The 17,574-nt window shown below is 44.2% G+C and overlaps 1 protein-coding gene and 1 long non-coding RNA gene across 3 annotated transcripts in view; both read left to right on the top strand.

Annotated features, from left to right (window-relative positions):
- LOC111256944 lies at positions 1-3,999 on the top strand. The gene is made up of 2 exons (XR_002677209.1): positions 1-3,601; positions 3,697-3,999. It is a non-coding gene; the product is annotated as an uncharacterized LOC111256944 (long non-coding RNA).
- Positions 4,000-16,407: 12,408 nt separating this feature from the next.
- The window catches only part of LOC101779477 (transcription factor IIIB 90 kDa subunit), an 11,893-nt gene continuing 10,726 nt past the window's right edge, over positions 16,408-17,574 (top strand). For both annotated transcript variants that reach the window (XM_004966189.4, XM_004966187.4), the window contains exon 1: positions 16,408-16,783. The gene's annotated coding sequence lies outside the window, so the exon portion shown is untranslated. The remainder of the gene's footprint in view (positions 16,784-17,574) is intronic.

Below are 17,574 nucleotides of genomic sequence, written 5' to 3'. Positions count from 1 at the left end.
TTGTTACTCGCTGTGGTCCTCTCTCGTTCATTCCGGCGGCGGCACGAACTCTTCGTGCGCGCTGCCCACGCGAGGAGGGGATAGATCGACGCGTCAAGAAATCGTTTCAGTTGCCATGACTCCAGTAGGCAATATGATTGTTGCTTGACCACAGTTTTGTCCTCATTTAGTTCGCCTCTGTTATTTGTTTTAATCTCGCTTGCGATTTAAGGTCCTAGATCTGTTTCTGCACGGTGCTAACCCCGGGCTTGTCGGATTAATACTTCTTGAAGAAGGAAGCCCCAATGCCTGTGCTAGATCCACTATGCCATTCAGTGTTGCAGGCTATGACAAATCTTGTGATTGGTCTGTGTCAAAGCAATGGATACAGTTGTCCATACAGTTCATGTTCAGATCTTTATGATTTTTATTCACTGTTTCTTATGTTTGATGGCAGTGATTTGACACAACCCGCGCTTCTGATGCAATACGTGAAGCAAAGGGAAAAATAATGGTTGAATTTCTTAATATGAGCCATCTAGAAATCATCCCATTGTATTAGTTATTTTCTGCATCGTCATCATTTCGCTCATGTGATTGATTTGGCAGTGATGATACAAACCTTCAGCTTACAACGCCAGTTCTGCTTCTGAGAATTCATGATAGATAAAGCTGATTCATATCTGAGCCTTGATCTCTTGCATGTTGGTGCACATTCATACTCTGCTTTAGGACTCATTTATGCTTTAGCCATACCTTGCATACCATTGGCCATTGATGAAATCGCCCAATGTTTGGAGGCTGCAATTGGCCCCAAGTTCCTGCTTGTCAGGAAGAACCTACTTGGGGCTGGTGCACTCGCATGACAACACTGGGCGATCCTGAGGTCTTTGATGCTATGTCTAAATGCATTTGTTAGTGTAATCGCATAGTTTATTGATCTTCTGTTGCAACAATGATTCTGAGTTTTGTGCCGAGTTTAACTATCCTCGCGCAAGTGATTTCTGATTTGCACAGAGGCTGAAAATCTCGGAAAGTGTGTGTTGTCATCAGCTTCGTCTCTTTGTTACTGTGAGATGGGAGTTAAATAACAGCACGATATAGTCTACTTCAGTGAAAACTCTGGACCTAGTTTTCTTTGCAACAAAAATCAACATTTCAGCTTTCTGAAACCTGGAAACCTAGGGAATTTAGTCCTACAAATAGCACAGGTCTATTCACCAAGTTAGCCAAAGTGCAAAATACATGCCCCATCCATAATGCGTCTCTGAAAGCCTGAGGCTACCAGCCCTTGTGTTATTCTCTCTGAGTTCCATCACGGACTAGATTCGTACTTTTTTTAATTCTGTGGTTACATTTGTTGATTTGAGATTGGAGCAGTGATGAGCACTTCTTGTGGACTAGAGTTTCTGATACTGCCTTTTAGTATTTGACGACCAAACCCTTGGCTGTCTGAGCTCTGAAATCTCAACTCAACCTTTAGTTTATTTAATTTATGTCGTTTTTTACTTCCTGATGCAATAGTTGACCTGATATTTTGAGTGGTGATGAACAATTGTGTTTTGGATAGTTTCTGATACGGCTACATTGTTGTAGTCGTTGAAGACCAAACCCTTGGCTGTCTGAACTCAAATCTCACAGTCCACTAATGCCTTTATAACTTTATCATCTTTAGTAAGGTTTGTATTTATTCCTTTTGTAAGATGCGTCCATTACCAATTCTGGAGGATGATTTCGTTCCTCTCGGTATAATGGCTTGAACGCAACACGCAATTCTCCTGATGTGTGGTTATATCCTGATTGGTGGTGTTATTGGTGCCAATTCAATCCTGGAAAGGCTAGGTACATTCTCATGTAAAATTGATCATATCCCCATGTGTTTTGTGGGATCTAAATGATGTGAAACTTTGAAGGTGAAAGTGCCCAATCTTGATTATTGAGGTTTACCATGATAGTTCTTTCATATTGAATAGGAAGATCTGATATAGTCCATGAACTTGCACTTTTTATGCCATTGATCTGTTGATTTGGATGATGATAACACAAGTAAAATACAGTTATCCCTGTCTGACTCCTTCCTAAGGGTGCTGATAATACTTTAATCTGACACATGCATGTGCAATGTAAATGATTGTTTTTCTAGTCCATTTTCTTTTTGTAGGAGCAACATTTACAGATTATTATATTACTGTGGTGTTGTTGGATCATGGCATTTGATATCACCATGGTTGTGGAATAGGAGGCCCATCACAACTTAACTTTTTGCTGCCCATTTGCATGTACATGATGGCCAATTTGATCAGATTTGACTCAGACAACTCGGTAAATTTCAAGCTCAACGGACCAATCTACATCTCTCTCTAAATACTAAATATTGAGATTGATCCATATGTTGACTATCCTCCTGATTACTGGACTGAGCCATATGAATTCCGAATGATCCATATGTTGACTATCCTCCTGATTACTGGACTGAGCCATATGAATTCTGAATTCTCTTTCAATCCTGGTCACTCTCTTCAACTGTGTTTTTTGTTTCTTTTGTTTACATATATTTTTACATTGGATGGTGTTGTTGCCATGAGGACAAACAAGCTCCCTCTTCTGAATACATTTGAGGATGCTTGCTGGCCGAATCGAACCAATTAACCTTATTGCCATCACTGAGCAACCAAGGGTCTCCATCCCCCCCTTTTCTTTGCTGTTTCTCTCTTTTCATGTTCAGCAATCTTGGATGCTAATCAAGCAACTAGCCAGGTTGGCTTCTGTGTGATTTAGTTGGCAGTGATGATACGACCTTTCAGCTTAAAATGCAGTTTTGCTTCTGAGAATTCGTACCAGATAAAGCTGGTATTGGTCTCACGTTTTTCACACCCCTTTGTTGCTTTAGATTGTAATGTTTCTCCTAAACTATGCATCTTATTGGCCTACCATCCCCATAAGACAAAATTCAGGCTATTTCATTCTGCTACAGACAACTTTTTTTTTTATCATGTTATGTCTCTTTGTTCAGCATTGGCTTGGTTTTGGATTTGCTTGCTATGATGGATAGACAGTTCTCCGATGATGATGTAAAAATACTTTCGTTCTTCTGAAGTTGCAATGTGGAAGAACAATTTGGAGACCTGAACTGAGGAGATTCTTACTCAATCTGTATTTTCCCTTCTTTTTTTTTCTTTTTTTTGATTTTTGATTGATGTGGAAGAATCTGAGTTCTTGGAGATCCCTGTGAAGATTTGTGATGAAGTAGTGGCCTGATTTACATCGTTGATGAGCCATATTATTATCACAGAGGGATCTGAATCGCCTTCCACATCTTGCTCCACGGCAGTTTTATTTTTCAATTTTTTTTTAAAAATCTTCTTTCTTCCTTGTGCACCAGTTGAATGAACATGTTTTAAGTTTCAGCCTTGTCTGAAAAACTAATCATCTGTTGATACTCTTCATTGTCTGAGGGTTCTCATTGTTGCTTTCCTACATTGATTAATATGATGATAATTTATATTAATCTGTCAATTGGATTTAGTCTCTGGTGTTTATCAAAATTTATACTTTTTCTGAAGTGCTTTTCTCATGGTGCGATGCGGAATTCTTGAGACCTGAACTGAAGAGACTAAACAAGGTACTGACTTACTATTGCATCTTGAGTTATAGACAATAAGTAAGCATAGCTTAACAATTTTTCTGTTTTTTGCTTTGTTGCTTCACCACTGGAAGAATGGCCTGATTTTCTATTGTCTGGTCACTCTGTAGAGGGAAGCATAGATTGAACAAGAAGCCAGAATTAAACAGCATGATGCTTCCTTCTCTGCATCCGTGTTACCTGTCTCCTGGCACAACCCAAAACGCAAAAAATGATTTTACCAATTGAATGCTAACTCACGGTAGATCTGAATTATGCAGAATAATAGCTTAGATATGAGCTAACAGAGCTTTCGCATTGACCTAACGTCTGGGCTGATAATGATCATGATTTAATTCCAAAGCTTTTATAATATTGTAAAATATGTCCTTGCTCAATGCAAAAGTAACTCAGGTAATTTTTTATGTCCTAATTATTTTGATGATGGTGATTTTGGTGACTGTGGCTTGCTAGTGTACAAGGTTTTGCTCTCATTGCCAAGAGAGTTAGATGGACTTGGCAAGGCAAAATAGTCATGGATATATGAGGGCTCTGAAATCCACATCACAACCATGTCTGCCGGCGCTTTTTGAGGTTGAGGCACCCAGGTTTCGTAACTAACAGATCAAGGATCGTCTGGTTAGGCCTAGCATTCTTGCATGCAAACTTTCTAGCGGACCTCTACTGGGCTCAAAATGGGCTACTGTTGGGTTAGAGAGTGCGCGAGCCTGCGAGGTATAATCAAGGGTGCTCACGTAGTTTCTCTCTGTACAGAGTTAACACCTAACTAGGGTTCCTCCCTTCCGTCCCTCTCCTTATAAAATCCGCAGGACACCGCGCCGCCGTCAGGCAGCCCGGAATCGGAGCGTCACCGCAGCTCGTCGCGTCAACCGTAGTCTGTCCGATCGTGAAGTTCTTCATCGACGACGATGAAATTCGTTTATTCGCGTTTTCCGCAACCCCCCACTCCTCACCTCCTTGTCAAATCGATCTCATCTCGGAAGGAGCTGAGAACGTCAACGAGCAATGATTCAGGCAGCCCCTTTGTCCGATTACAATGGCAATGGAGGTGTTGCGTTGCTCGGAGAACAAATCTTCTGCTCTTCAGATCGGCTGAGAGGGGAGTTCGTCTCCCCTCATTGAGGCTGGTCTAGTAGTCTTAAGAACATCTGTTTCTCTGCCTCTTGATCCTTTTTTTCCATCTTCAATTATTTTCTTTCTTTTTGCGGTTTAAATTTAATTCATTTGCTCTTCAGGAAAGTTTCACAGGTTCACCTCAGTAAAGGATTCAAACGAGAACCTTTTGATTAACATGTCAGTTTCGTTCTTGTCCAAATATAAATTGTGAACGCTCGGTAACTGGATAAAAAGATTGAACATTCTTTCTGGATCACGGTGTAAACGGCGTCGTCAAATTACAACATCAACGAGAAATGATTCAGGCAGCCCCTTTGTCCAAACTCAACGGCAATGGTGGTGTTGCGTTTCTCGGAGAATAAATCTTCTGATCTTCAGATCAGCTGAGAGGGGAGGTCACCTTCTCTCGTTGAGGCTGGTCTAGTAAGTCATAAGAACATCTCTTCGTTTGTTTGCCTTTTGAAATGATTTGGAAAAATTAAGTGCAAATAACTCCGAATCTGATTCAGTAGAAGTGCAAAGAAAGTAAGAAAAGAAGTGCAAAAGTTTCTTTGAACATCAGAGCGAGAGAGATGCCCTGCATGGTACACCGAAGCAAATCAAAAACTGAAATTGTGAACGCAGTACAGAAATAATATCCGATTTTACAATCGAATATAACTGTGAGAATTTTTGGTAACAGCAAGATCTAATGATTGGATGGTGGCCGCGGCCGGACGACATGCCGATGTGACAGTGGGGGTGGGGGCGGCGGCGGCGTCTGCGGTGGTCGACGACGGTGCCTTATCGGGCCAGCTTTCGGCGCTGGCGGTGCCCTCGCCGTCCTCCCCAGCACAGCAACCGGCCATGCCCTCCCGGTGAACAGAGCAGCCAGTATGGTGAGGCCGGCGAGGAGCTCCAGCAGTCTCATCGTGGCTTTAGGTTTACTCCTGGTGATCTGCTGAGCTAAATTTTATACTGGACTTGAGCGTCTGACTCAGGTGATGGCATGGAGGGGCCTCTTGAGATCCGAGCGACCACATGATGGCATGATAGAATAATGGAATGGCAGAGAGATGGTAAGCAGGTAAGGTGTATTGGCAGAAGTTGCTGCTGATGCCTGATGGTACATGTCCTCAGACTGAGACAGGTCCTAGTTCATTTTGCTGATACACAATCATATGATGTGTTAGTTTTGTCCATTTGGATCAAGGAGTAAAGATCTACTGACGATTCAGCTAGCAAAAATTGATTCACAAATATTGGCCTATATTGAATCCGTAGAGCCGTAGAACTACAAGTTCCCTGAGGCTGGTGTAGTAGTCTTAAGAACATCTGTACTATTTTAAGGACGGTAAAAATCTTTTCTGCGAGTTTTATTAGAAGAAAACAAAAATAAACAGTTGGTCCATGTTCTTAGGAGAAACCAGATAAAAAACCTTACGACGAGAAGAACTTGAACGCCTGTGTTTATTTTTTTCTCTCTACTCAAATCTTCACAGTTAACAGCAAATGAAAAAAAAGATTTATTTGAACAACGATAAGTCCGGTGCATTGTTTACATTCTGGGCTAACAAAAGAAATTGGAACTAATGAACGTGGCAACAGCATTGTGCGTGAAGACAAGTGCACACTAGCGACTTGGAGCGGGAGGAACTGCCAAGTATGTAACGTTAGAGACGTGGTTGTGGTCTGGCGCTGACGGTGCCGGAGGACGCAATGGCTGCCCGCCGCGCCGACGATACCACGATGGCGGCGTCCGACGTGGTGTCCGCTCGCTGTGCCGGTGACGACGACGCCGTCGTGCCGGCAGCGGCTGCGTCGGACGGAGGCTAAAAGCACGACGGACGTCGCGCTGAGGACACGGTGGCCGGCGCCCGCGGCGACAGTACGGCGAGAAGACGTCGGTGTATCGGCGGGGGCCATGACACGCGCGGGCTCCCCTGCGTGTTCGGTCGCGGCGATGGCGGTGCCTTCACTGCCCTCCCCAGCACACCTGCGGTGGACTGAGCAGCCACGACGGCGGAGACGGCGAGGAGCTTGAGCGCTGCCATTTGCGTTGCGGCGAGGGACGGTTGGTTGCTCTGTCTATAACAAAAAAAGGTTGGGCGGTTGACGCCTGATTGCTCGTAAATCCGGAATCGTAGCGCGTTGAATCTGGTCCCTATCCAGCGATTCCTGCTTCATGCAGAGCCTGCAATCCGAACTGAGGACGGGTTTTTTTGAGTTAGCTCACTCTCGCGAGATCGCGACCCTTTATCCCGCCCATTGTAGCACGTGTGTCGCTCAGGGCATAAGGGGCATGATGACTTGGCCTCATCCTCTCCTTCCTCCGGCTTAACACAGGCGGTCTGTTCAGGGTTTCAAACTCATAGTGGCAACTAAACACGAGGGTTACGCTCGTTGCGAGTATGTTGCTACACGTCAACAATTTTATGGACTGTCTCATGCAATGCCTCGTAGAATTTTCGATTATGTGGAGGAGACAGAGCGATGAGAGAGAAAAGGGTTAAACAACCATCTCATGAACTAAATTTTAGAACTATGAGACAACTCAACAATAATTGTACGAGTTGCTGTTACCATGTAACTCATAATTTTTCTTTTTTTTCATATGCACAAATTAAGGAATTATATAGCTTGACCAGACAACTTATAAGACAACCTATTATACAGGTTATTTGTTGAGTCATTTAAATCCATTAAGTTGTATCAAGATTACATGTCAGACCGCCTATTAGATGACAACTCATTGTACGGGTTATGTTGAGTCGTCTCAAAATTACATGTCAGACCGTCGATCAGATAACAACAATTCTCAAGATTATGTGTCAGACTGCCTATTAGATGACAATAAACCCATTGTACTGGTTACCTGCTAAGTCGTCTTAGGATTATGTGGCAGACCACCAACCTATTGTACAAATTATCCGCTGAGTCGTCACACGATTACGTGGCTGACCGCCTGTTACTGAATCAAAGACACGTTAGAGCGAGTGGGACGCGTCTCGCGGGAGAGCAGTCGAGCGAAGGCGAGAAAAATAATGGGATCGGATAACACCGGGTGCGGAGCGGTATCAAGTTTCTACGGGCCTGTTTCCATTCACGCTGCAATTAGTTGCGGAGCAGTCCAACCAAACTAGAAACAACGGTAACAGATAGCCCTGTGAACCGATTACAGCCTAAAGCGGGTGAACCAAACAGCTCCCAGGAGTTACAGATCTACCACAAAGTTCCCCCGTACACTTGATGCTATTCAAACGTTCCAAGAGTCCAACCTTGTCTACCTCCAAACGCTGGCACAAAGTCAGGAGGGGCACCCACCCTTTCCCTGGCACAAAGCACTCATCAAGTCATCATGGACTCGACAAGTTCGACGAATGATTGCAGCTCTTCGTTGTCTTTCATGAGCCCTGCAGCCTCTTCTTTGAGGCGGTTTACCTCTGCGCATTTTTGAACCAAAGACCACTGGGTTGACTCGCTTCCTTAGGCTAATCCTAGTAGGAGTTTTATAGAGGTTTCATGCACATTAAATACGGTGACACATCAGCATATGTGATGACATGGCATGGTAGTTATGAAGTGAGACAGGGAAGGAGTTTCATCAGGATAAAATTGTGTATACACTGTTTCCAAGACTATGAAACATATTGAAACTTGCATTGGGGGCTATAGAGTTTCATTTCATCTAACCATATCCAATCACATGCCTCACAATTAAATATCATGGGCATCCTATGAAATCGTGAAATGAAACTGTGCACTGAAACTCCCTATTTCATTCATGAGAATACACCTCACGGGATGATGTGACATCCTTAGAAACAGTGCAATGAAACCTTGCACTGGGACTAGCCTTAGCTCATCGATCATCTTCCTCTGGTCTGCCTATGAAAGCACACATATTAATACTAGCCTAATGGAAAATTGAACTTAAAAGACCAGAGAAGTTTTTACTGCCTCTAACCTCATCTTTAAGCTTTGTATTTTCTTATGCTTGTCTTTTGTTATCGTTTCCATGATTTTTGGTGAAGTACATCTATTTTCCATATATTTTCTATGATTTAATCTTGTAAAAAAGACAAGCATGTTTCACCTAGTTTCATATAGCGACCCTTATTTTTCCTAGTGATAATGTTCCATATGTGATCTAAAAAAAGTGGTTTCACATTTTTCACTGACATATTCTATTTATTATGCAAAAAGTAAGATTTCACCCTAGATTCCAAAGTAAAATCTAAAACAGTGTACAAAACATCTAAACTAGGGTCACAAACACTTTTACAAGCACAAGCTCAATGTAAAAAAGCTAACAGAGGTGGTTTTACTATTTTAACATTTTTGTGTGATTTACCAAGCATTTAAAGGTCTAGACACTAAATAAAATCTAGAGAAATAAATACATCAGTGACATGTACAAAAGTATTTTTATGTGAAACTAAACAACTCACTGATTCTAAAAAAAGTGGTTTGGCATTTTTATAGTTTTTCTACATTTAGTTATGCATTTTCAAAGTTCAGACCATTTATTTCAAATTAAAATCAGAAAAGTCGAAGTAGTTTTACGAAGGGACCCTACATGTTTTCAAACATTCACGAATAGGCCCCTGGAATCTAACACGAAGGCCCCTGGAAGAAACTCAAGTCTCGCAATGTGGCCCTCGCGGTGGCTGGCGGCGGGTCCGGCCAATTCCGGCGAAACGGCGGTGCGGCGGTGAAAGATAAGGGGCTGGGCGTGACTGGTAGCTCACCTCGAGCGGATTTGGTGAAGAAAGGAGCGGCGGAGCGGTCTGCCGGTGGTGAGGACGAAGACCAGCGGCGGGCTTGCGCGTTCCGGCGAACTCGTCGGTGGGAAGGCCGCGGCGAGGGCTCGGGGAGCAGCAGTGGGATGTGGGTGAATCACTGGCGGCTCGAGAGGCAGCGGCGCTGCGCGAGAGTGGGGTCTCCACGGTGAGGCGGCTCTGCTCAGTGGCGGCGGAAGGGGGAAGCTAGGGGAGGGGCTCTCCGGCGGGGCAATGAAGGCTTTTAAAGCCGCAGGAAGCTGGAGGGAGGTGGGGCGAAGCTGCTGGGCGTAGAGACGTAGCCGGGCAGCGAGTGGGGTAGGAAAGCAGGGCGGAACGCCGTTGGCCGGCTGCGCGGATTAACGAGTGGCGATGTGGAGCTGCGGGCGATCCTCAGGCCATGGCCGGGCGAGATTGGGAGCGTGAAGGATCGTTTTGCCTCGCGCGCGCATAGGCCAGCGGAGGGAGCCCGACTCGTCTTGTCTCGCCGGCAGTTGGGTGGAGCGCGGGAGCCGGTAGGCGGAGGCGGCGAAGGAACGACGCGCGATAGGGTGGGCGAGATGCGGAGCGGAGGGCGGATAGGAGCTTGCGGCGCGATTGGGCAGTTGCAGCGCTCGTCTGGTCATGTCGCGGCGGCGGTTGGCCGGCGGCACTGCGCCGGTGCGGCGGCGCGACGCGCCAGGCGTGATCGCCAGATCGGGCACATGTGCAGCGCGAGGGAGCACATGTGCACATGTGCAGATTCGGGTTGATTTTGCGCCAAGGTTTAAATTCAAACTTCGAAATTTTCCAATACAAAAATTTTAGTTTGAACTATACCCTACAACTCGTAGAAAGACTTTAGGATCAAAACTTGGCTGGATTTAGAGAAAAAGAAACGTGAACTTTGGTGGAACGCTGTTTACTGGGACTTGGCAGATTTTGAATTGAAGCTGTATTTGAGAGTTTAGCTGAACTTTGGCTCAAGTTTTAAAATGGTTCTACTCTGATTTATACCAAGGTAAAATAGACAATATTGTAGTACACACTTCACACTCTAACTCTTAGAAAAGGCTCAGGTCCAGGTTAGTTTTGGATTCGGTAGTAATTTACATGCCAAAATGGACGACATTCACTGTTCTTGGACTTAGAGCTTTGTGCTGGAATTTAAGCTGGTGCTGTTTTTGGTCTCAAATTTGAAAAGGTTCCAATTTGAACTGGTCCAAGCTCAAATTAACAAAGTTTCTCTCTAGGGTTTATTCTACAACTTTTATAAAATCTTCAACTTTAAACCAGGTCTAGAATTTGATAGCAGAACTCAATCTTCTCTATCAGCTATGCCTTTCAGGACTTTGTGATTTTGATAGGGACTTGAATTACTATTGGATTTCAACCCTATTTTTGAACATCTTCCTCTTCAAGTTAGAAAAAGTTCAAATAATAAAAGTTGTTTTTCTTTAAAAATTTTACAACTCTTATATTGGTAAAAATTAAAGTTGTTATATAAAATTTGAATTTTATGAATTGCCTCCAAAATTAAGCTTTTAAAGGGCATTTTAGTCCATTTAAGTGCTAGATTAACTTCTAAACACTCTACTCAAGCTTAAGCAAGGTTAATTAAAACTAGGGTTGTTACAACTCCCTCCGTCCTGAAAAACAAGTCACCCAAGGAATTCTAGGACAGAGTAACAAGGAAATAAAATGACCTTGATTGCCCCTATTTATTAGCTATATTTGGTGCTAATTGACTGCCGCATGCACTTGCACACATGCCAAATTGAGTATAATGACTTGTTTTTTGACAAATTTTGAATCATAAAATGACTTGTTTTTTTAGGACGGAGGGAGTAATTGCGGATGTGAAGTGTGTCAAATTATCTAACAGCTCTTGATTTGTCTGTTGGGACACAATAATAGGAAATTTTGGGCCTGATTGGTTGGGCACCAAAGTCTGCCAGGGCAGGGCTAAATTTTTTTGGCGCTTGATTGGTTCAAATCCAAAGAATCGACGTGCTGATATTTCTAGGCACATCGGCAACATTCAACTGGCCCGCGTTTTGGCTGTTCCTGCCACGCTCCCTATTTCCCTTTCCTAATTTGCGGTCTCGTCCTCTTCGCGACTCCGCATCTCCGTCTTCTCTCTTCACGCAACCACCGGCCAGCCCGCCATCAGCTACTCTCCGAGTTCCCATGTTCTCGGCCATCATCAACACCGGAGTTCCACCATCACCCATTCACCCGTTCCTGTTGCAGATTAAAGGGGCCGTACCTCAAGTACACATGGGGTAGGAGACTCCTTTCATCGATTGCCGTGTTGATCTGGTGGGTTCTCTGATCCTCTCCAATCAATCCATCTATTCCAACTAGCATGTGTTCCTCCACTACAAACCTCCATCAATTTTGTAGGTATAAATTTCTAATTTATCTTTTGTTTATAGATCTGTTGTATCGACGTGCTGACGCAAAGTGTGTGAGAGCATAGTAGCCATCTCCTAGATCCGTTGGTCAAAAAATTAAGATATTTTAATCATGAAATCCTGCTCCTTTGATCTCTTTGTGCATACCTCCACCAATCTGTACGTTTTCTAAACATGGGCATTCGGCATTTGTTTGGATACTTGCATCGTTCGAACTTCAGATCGAAACAAAAGGAAAATTGCTTGATTCTGCTGTTCTGCAACCTCGTAATTGGTCCTTGGTCAAATAGACATGGCGCCGTTGCGCTACCCGTCATGCGTCGCCGCCGCCGCCGGAGTGCCGTGGGTGGGGCTTTTGTTTGTCGTCAACTTGAGCAACTCGGTGGCCTGCAGTTTCGGCCTCAACTGATGATTTGTTAATTTTTCTCAGACCTACTCGTTTCTTTTTGTTGCTCCACGAATTCCGTCATGCAGTCTGAATCTGTGTATTGATAGCACTTCTTGAGCCCTTTATCTAGAGTTAATTTCCAATTTTTGCAAGATTTTAGTTCTAGTTTACTTATCTAAAATCTGACCACTTGACATAGCATTCTAGGTAACAAATTCACCACCCAAAGCCTTTGGTTAACATAGCGAGATGTACTTTATAGTATTTAAGTTATTTATTTTACCAAACATGATTAATTATTGGCTGTTGATTTAGGCTATGCAGTGCAGTAGTTCTTTATGTGTCATTTATCATATCAACATTGTTTTATTTGGCTATTGATATATGATTTGCATCTTTTTTTTCTTCTTGCTTGTGCATGTTGGATATAGGCCTACACATAGATGGACAATAATCAGCATCAATTCTTTAATAACTGTATGCGGAGGCAAAAGGCCCTAGCTTTTCTTGTTCTACTGTTGTTCTTGTGGTGGAGGAACCAAAATGATAAGAGGAGTAGAGCCAAGAGTGTGAAGTATGCTCCGCTTGTGCAGAGGGATATCTGGCGTAGTAGTGAACTAATTAGGTTGATTGACACCTCTGACAGAATATGTATACGTGAACTGAGGATGTCCCTCCCTGTGTTCTACAACCTTTGTTTTCGGCTAAGGGAGAGGGGCCTATTACTTGATACATTTCATGTTTCAGTAGAGGAGCAAGTGGCAATGTTTTTGAAGATTGTTGGGCAATATCACACACACTCCTCTACTGAAATTGCATTGTGGAGATCTGGATGGATAGTGAGTAGGTACTTTAATGTCGTCTTGCGTGCCTTGGTGAAGTTAGCTCCTGAACTAATTTATGTTAGATCAACATCCACACATCCTAAGATCACCAACAGCCCGAACAGATTTTATCCATATTTTGAGGTAACTGTCAGTAGTGCATTGACATATTATTAAGCACTTATATATAAAAATGCTTGACATATGTTTTTGTCTTTTCACATAGGGATGTATAGGGGCACTAGATGGCACTCACATCAGGGCATGTGTGCCTGCTAAATTTGTGGATAGGTTTAGGGGCCGCAAGTCATATCCCACACAAAATGTCCTAACCGTTGTCGACTTTGATCTGCACTTCACTTATGTCCTAGCAGGGTGGGAGGGGTTTGCTCATGACTCTCTCGTGTTGCATGATGCCCTATCTTGTCCAAATGGAATCAAAATCCCTGAAGGTATTAATGGATTTTTAAAATTCGTATAGCCCATGACTCGAAATGTCCAAAAGAGCTTTTCAATCATCGCCATTCCCAACTTAGGACAACAGTTGAGCAGGCATTTGGCGCTCTCAAGAATCGCTTCAAGATTCTTAGTAACAAGCCATTCATACCCCTAAAGTCACAGCCCAAGGTGGTCATTGCCTGTTGCGCCCTTCATAATTGGATGTTGGATGACGACACTGATGAGTTCATATATGATGAGCCAACTTGGTATGACCATCTACCGAGGAGTGAGAATTGTATCTCTGATCAAGAGGCTGATGTACGTGAGTGGGCTGCCAAGTGTGATTCAATTTCCCAGCAGATGTGGAGTGATAGACTTAATAGTAATATTACCGTTGACAATTAGTTAGTGCTAGGTGCAGCTGGTGTCTTTTGGGTTGGTTTGGACTATTAATATTGGGTCTGTATGTGTACTTTTGTAGCTGTGTACTCATTTTGTGTACTGTAGTAATGCACTTGTGCTTATGTAAGTAAACAATATGATTACTTTGCTAAATGCAGTAACTTTCTTTCTCTGCAACTAGTATATCGTATGTTTTATATTTAAATAATGGTTACTTATTGTTATCCTTCGTTTATAGCATGGGTAAGCAAAACAAAATTGGGAGTACTGACGTTATATATTGTGAGAAGTACATAACATGGACTGATGACACCACTGAGTTCATGCTTCAGTGGTACGTTGACTACCAAAAGGACAAACCTGCTACCTTTAGGTGGAAGCAACACCACCACCGTCTGTGTGCAGAAGCGTTAAATACTAGATTTGGAATCGGAGCTACCAGACACCAAGTTTATCGTCACTTCAGGGCATTCAAGGAGAAATGGAATTGGATAAGCCATGCTATGGCTAAAAATGGCAATGGTTTTGATGCAGCATCAAGAAAGTTCAATCTTCCCTACTCAGAGAAATCACCTTCTAAGCTTGGGGTAAGTTTATCCATTGCATACCTTATGCTGACAATAAGCACTATATCATGTACATAAGTCTCTAGCTTGTGCACTAATTAGTTAGATGTTAGTATATATTCTCTTCAGTGAAAAACTATGTACATGATTAATATAGTTCTTGAAGGCACTGTTGGACTCACTACTTAACATTTGTTGCAAACAGGAAAATACAACTATCTTACTCAGCCTATCAAACTCTTCCATCACATGGAAGAGCTGTTTGGAGAATCTGCACAAGCTAATGGATCTTTAGCTGTTGACCAGAACACTTTGGATGTTGAAGATGATAAGTCTGAATCAGGTGCTGAACATATTGAGAATGATTCTGACACTATTGCTCGTAGTAGTCCAGCAGTCGTAGAAACTATTGCTCATAGCAGTCCACCAGTCGAAGACACTATTGCCCACAGCAGTCCAGAAGCTGTAGGCTTCAGTTCTGGTATGAAGCGCAAAAACATGAAATCGCCTATGAAGAAGCATCGAAAGGACAAACCAAAACATGCTAAAGCTTTAGAGAATGATCCAATTGCAGGAAGTATTGTCATGCTTGCCAAATCCATTGCTGCACCTTCAGATCCTTATGCCAATCTTTGGAAGCATACTGAGGATATACCTTTCCCACCACGTGATAAGATTGATATTGCATCCTTCCTTTCCAAGCCGGAGCAGGTGTACTTGCGCAACTACTTGAATGCTGCATCTGATCAGTCATTTGGAACTTGGGTCACTGATTACTTAGGTGCCAAGTATAGTACCAGTGGTGTATGAAGGTGAATATGGTAGCTCTGTGTGAATCTGGATGCCGAAGCTTGTGGTAGTTTGGACTGCATGGTAGCTCCGTGTGAATAAGGATACTGAAGGTTATGGTATTTTGGACTCAGCTATGTGAATACGGATGCTGAAGCTTGTGGAATTTTAGCAGTATGGCAGCCCTGTGTAAATTTGGATGCTGAAGCTTATGGTATTTTGGATGTGCTCTTTCCTCTAGGTGGACACATATTGATGCACTTGCTTGTGCTATTTTGGAAGTGTAGTAGATTGTCATGAGCATGCTGCTGTAACCTGTGCTACGTAGAACTGTTTTAGGTAGTCAGGGAAATAGTGTTAGAATAGTACACTAGTACTGTAGCACAAGGTTCATTATTTTGTGTTGATCTTAGATGAAGATGCCTCGATTTGATGAACTTCTTTACATCATATGTAGATATATTATCATTTTACATCATATGTAGATATATTATCATTAGTGAACTTTTGTTATGCAAGTTGCATGTTCTAAAAATATATGTGGTGTGAATTATGGACATTGACATTTGTATTTTGGCATCAAACAAATTGGGGTCAAAATTTTTGCTATCACATTTTGGATAAAAAAAAATTTGCCAGGTTTTGGCATGCCCATGTTTTGCCTACCCTAATTTTGGTAGGGTAAGAGCAACTCCAAGAGTATCCTAAAAAATTCTTCCCCAAAACTATGTATTGGGGGTTCTCCTAAAAAAATTTTCCCCAAAAATATATCAGTCCACAGCAGATCGCTAATAAATAGCCCCCAATATTTTGAACACAGGCCACGTCATCGTATTGGGTCCATCGGAAGGGACGCGTGAGCGTGCGGGAATCAGGATTGGGGGAGGAACGCCAACGCTAAAATATACGCGGTGGCAGGCTGTTTTTTAACGTTGCTAAAAAAATTGGGGAAGGTTTAGGTAGATTGTTGGAGTTCATTTTTTCTTTCTTTTTTCTAAAAAAAGATATTAGAGTAAGATTAGCACTCTCTTAGAGTTGCTCTAAGCACCACTAGGGTAAGATCGGTGCTCTACCAATCAGGCCCTGTTACCCGCGTTGCCACCGCTTATGCGCGTGCCGGTTGTTCTTTTCTTCCGCCCGCCTCCTCTCGCTTCCCGCCCGACGCCTCGTCTCGCTCCCCGGCCGACGCCTGCCGCTAGGGTTCCGCCGCACCCGTCCTCCGGCGGCGGCGCCCCTCCTCTGCCTCCCTCAAGCCGGCGGCGGCGCTCCACCCACCGAATCGAGCAGCGGCGCCCCTCGTCCACCTCCCCTGAAGCTGGCGGCGGCGCCCCTGAAGCTGGCTGCGGCGCCCCTGAAGCCGGCGGCGACACCCCTCCTCCGCCTCCCCTCGAGCCGGCGGCCACGAAATCAAGCCGGCGGCGCCCCTCCTCCACCTCCTCTGCACGCCGGCCACTTTCCCCTTCCCGATCTGGTGCTAAGGTAAAATTCTGAATGAATTTCCCGTTCCAAAGCCTAAATGAAAATCCTTCATATTCATGCTAAATATATGCAGGTTGGAAAAATATATCGTCGGAGAAGAAACGGTCATAGCAAAATGTTTTTTTTTTCCAGTTTACTCATTGCATTTTTTCCTTCCTAGTAGAAAGATCCTTGTGCGCTCAAATTCTCGGCAGCACTCACAAATCAGACGCTGCACTTACAGAAGCACATCTTACCTCTGCGCCTTCGTGCGGACCACAATCCTCGTGGGTAGCGGACGAGGAGCGCCGTCCGCCTGTTGAAGCGGATTAGCCGCAAGCGGGCAACTGGGAGAGGAGACAAGCACCGGTGACGGTGACGATTTCATGGAGGAAGAGGGTGGTGGCTGGTGGTGATCCCGTTACGGTAACCGCCAGGGGGTCGCACGGCCGCGACGCGTCACGGCGTCAGACATCGCCGGCTCGCCGCGTCTAGGTCAAGCGGTGGCGGACCGGCACTCGGGTGCTGTGCCGGCACGTCTGGAGGCTAGAGCTCGAGCTGGAGGACGGCTGCGGCGCGGCTGGAGCCTGGAGGGCGTCGGGACGGTCGGGGTCGGGAGGATGCGGAGGTTTTGGACCTTTTCCCCCCAAAACCTAGTTGTCCTGCACGCGATTTGAAGAGGGGGAGAACCCAATGGTGTTGAGCGCGCGAGTCTCGTAGAGAGAGATCCGAGAAGAAAGGAGGATATGCAATGCGGTGACGAGGTCGGGATAGGGCGACTCACCGAAGAGCGATGGCGCTGCCTGCGCTGT

This window comes from Setaria italica, chromosome IV (assembly GCF_000263155.2).
Source record: "Setaria italica strain Yugu1 chromosome IV, Setaria_italica_v2.0, whole genome shotgun sequence".
Lineage (NCBI taxonomy): Eukaryota > Viridiplantae > Streptophyta > Magnoliopsida > Poales > Poaceae > Setaria > Setaria italica.
This window is presented reverse-complemented; position numbering and strand designations above follow the sequence as displayed.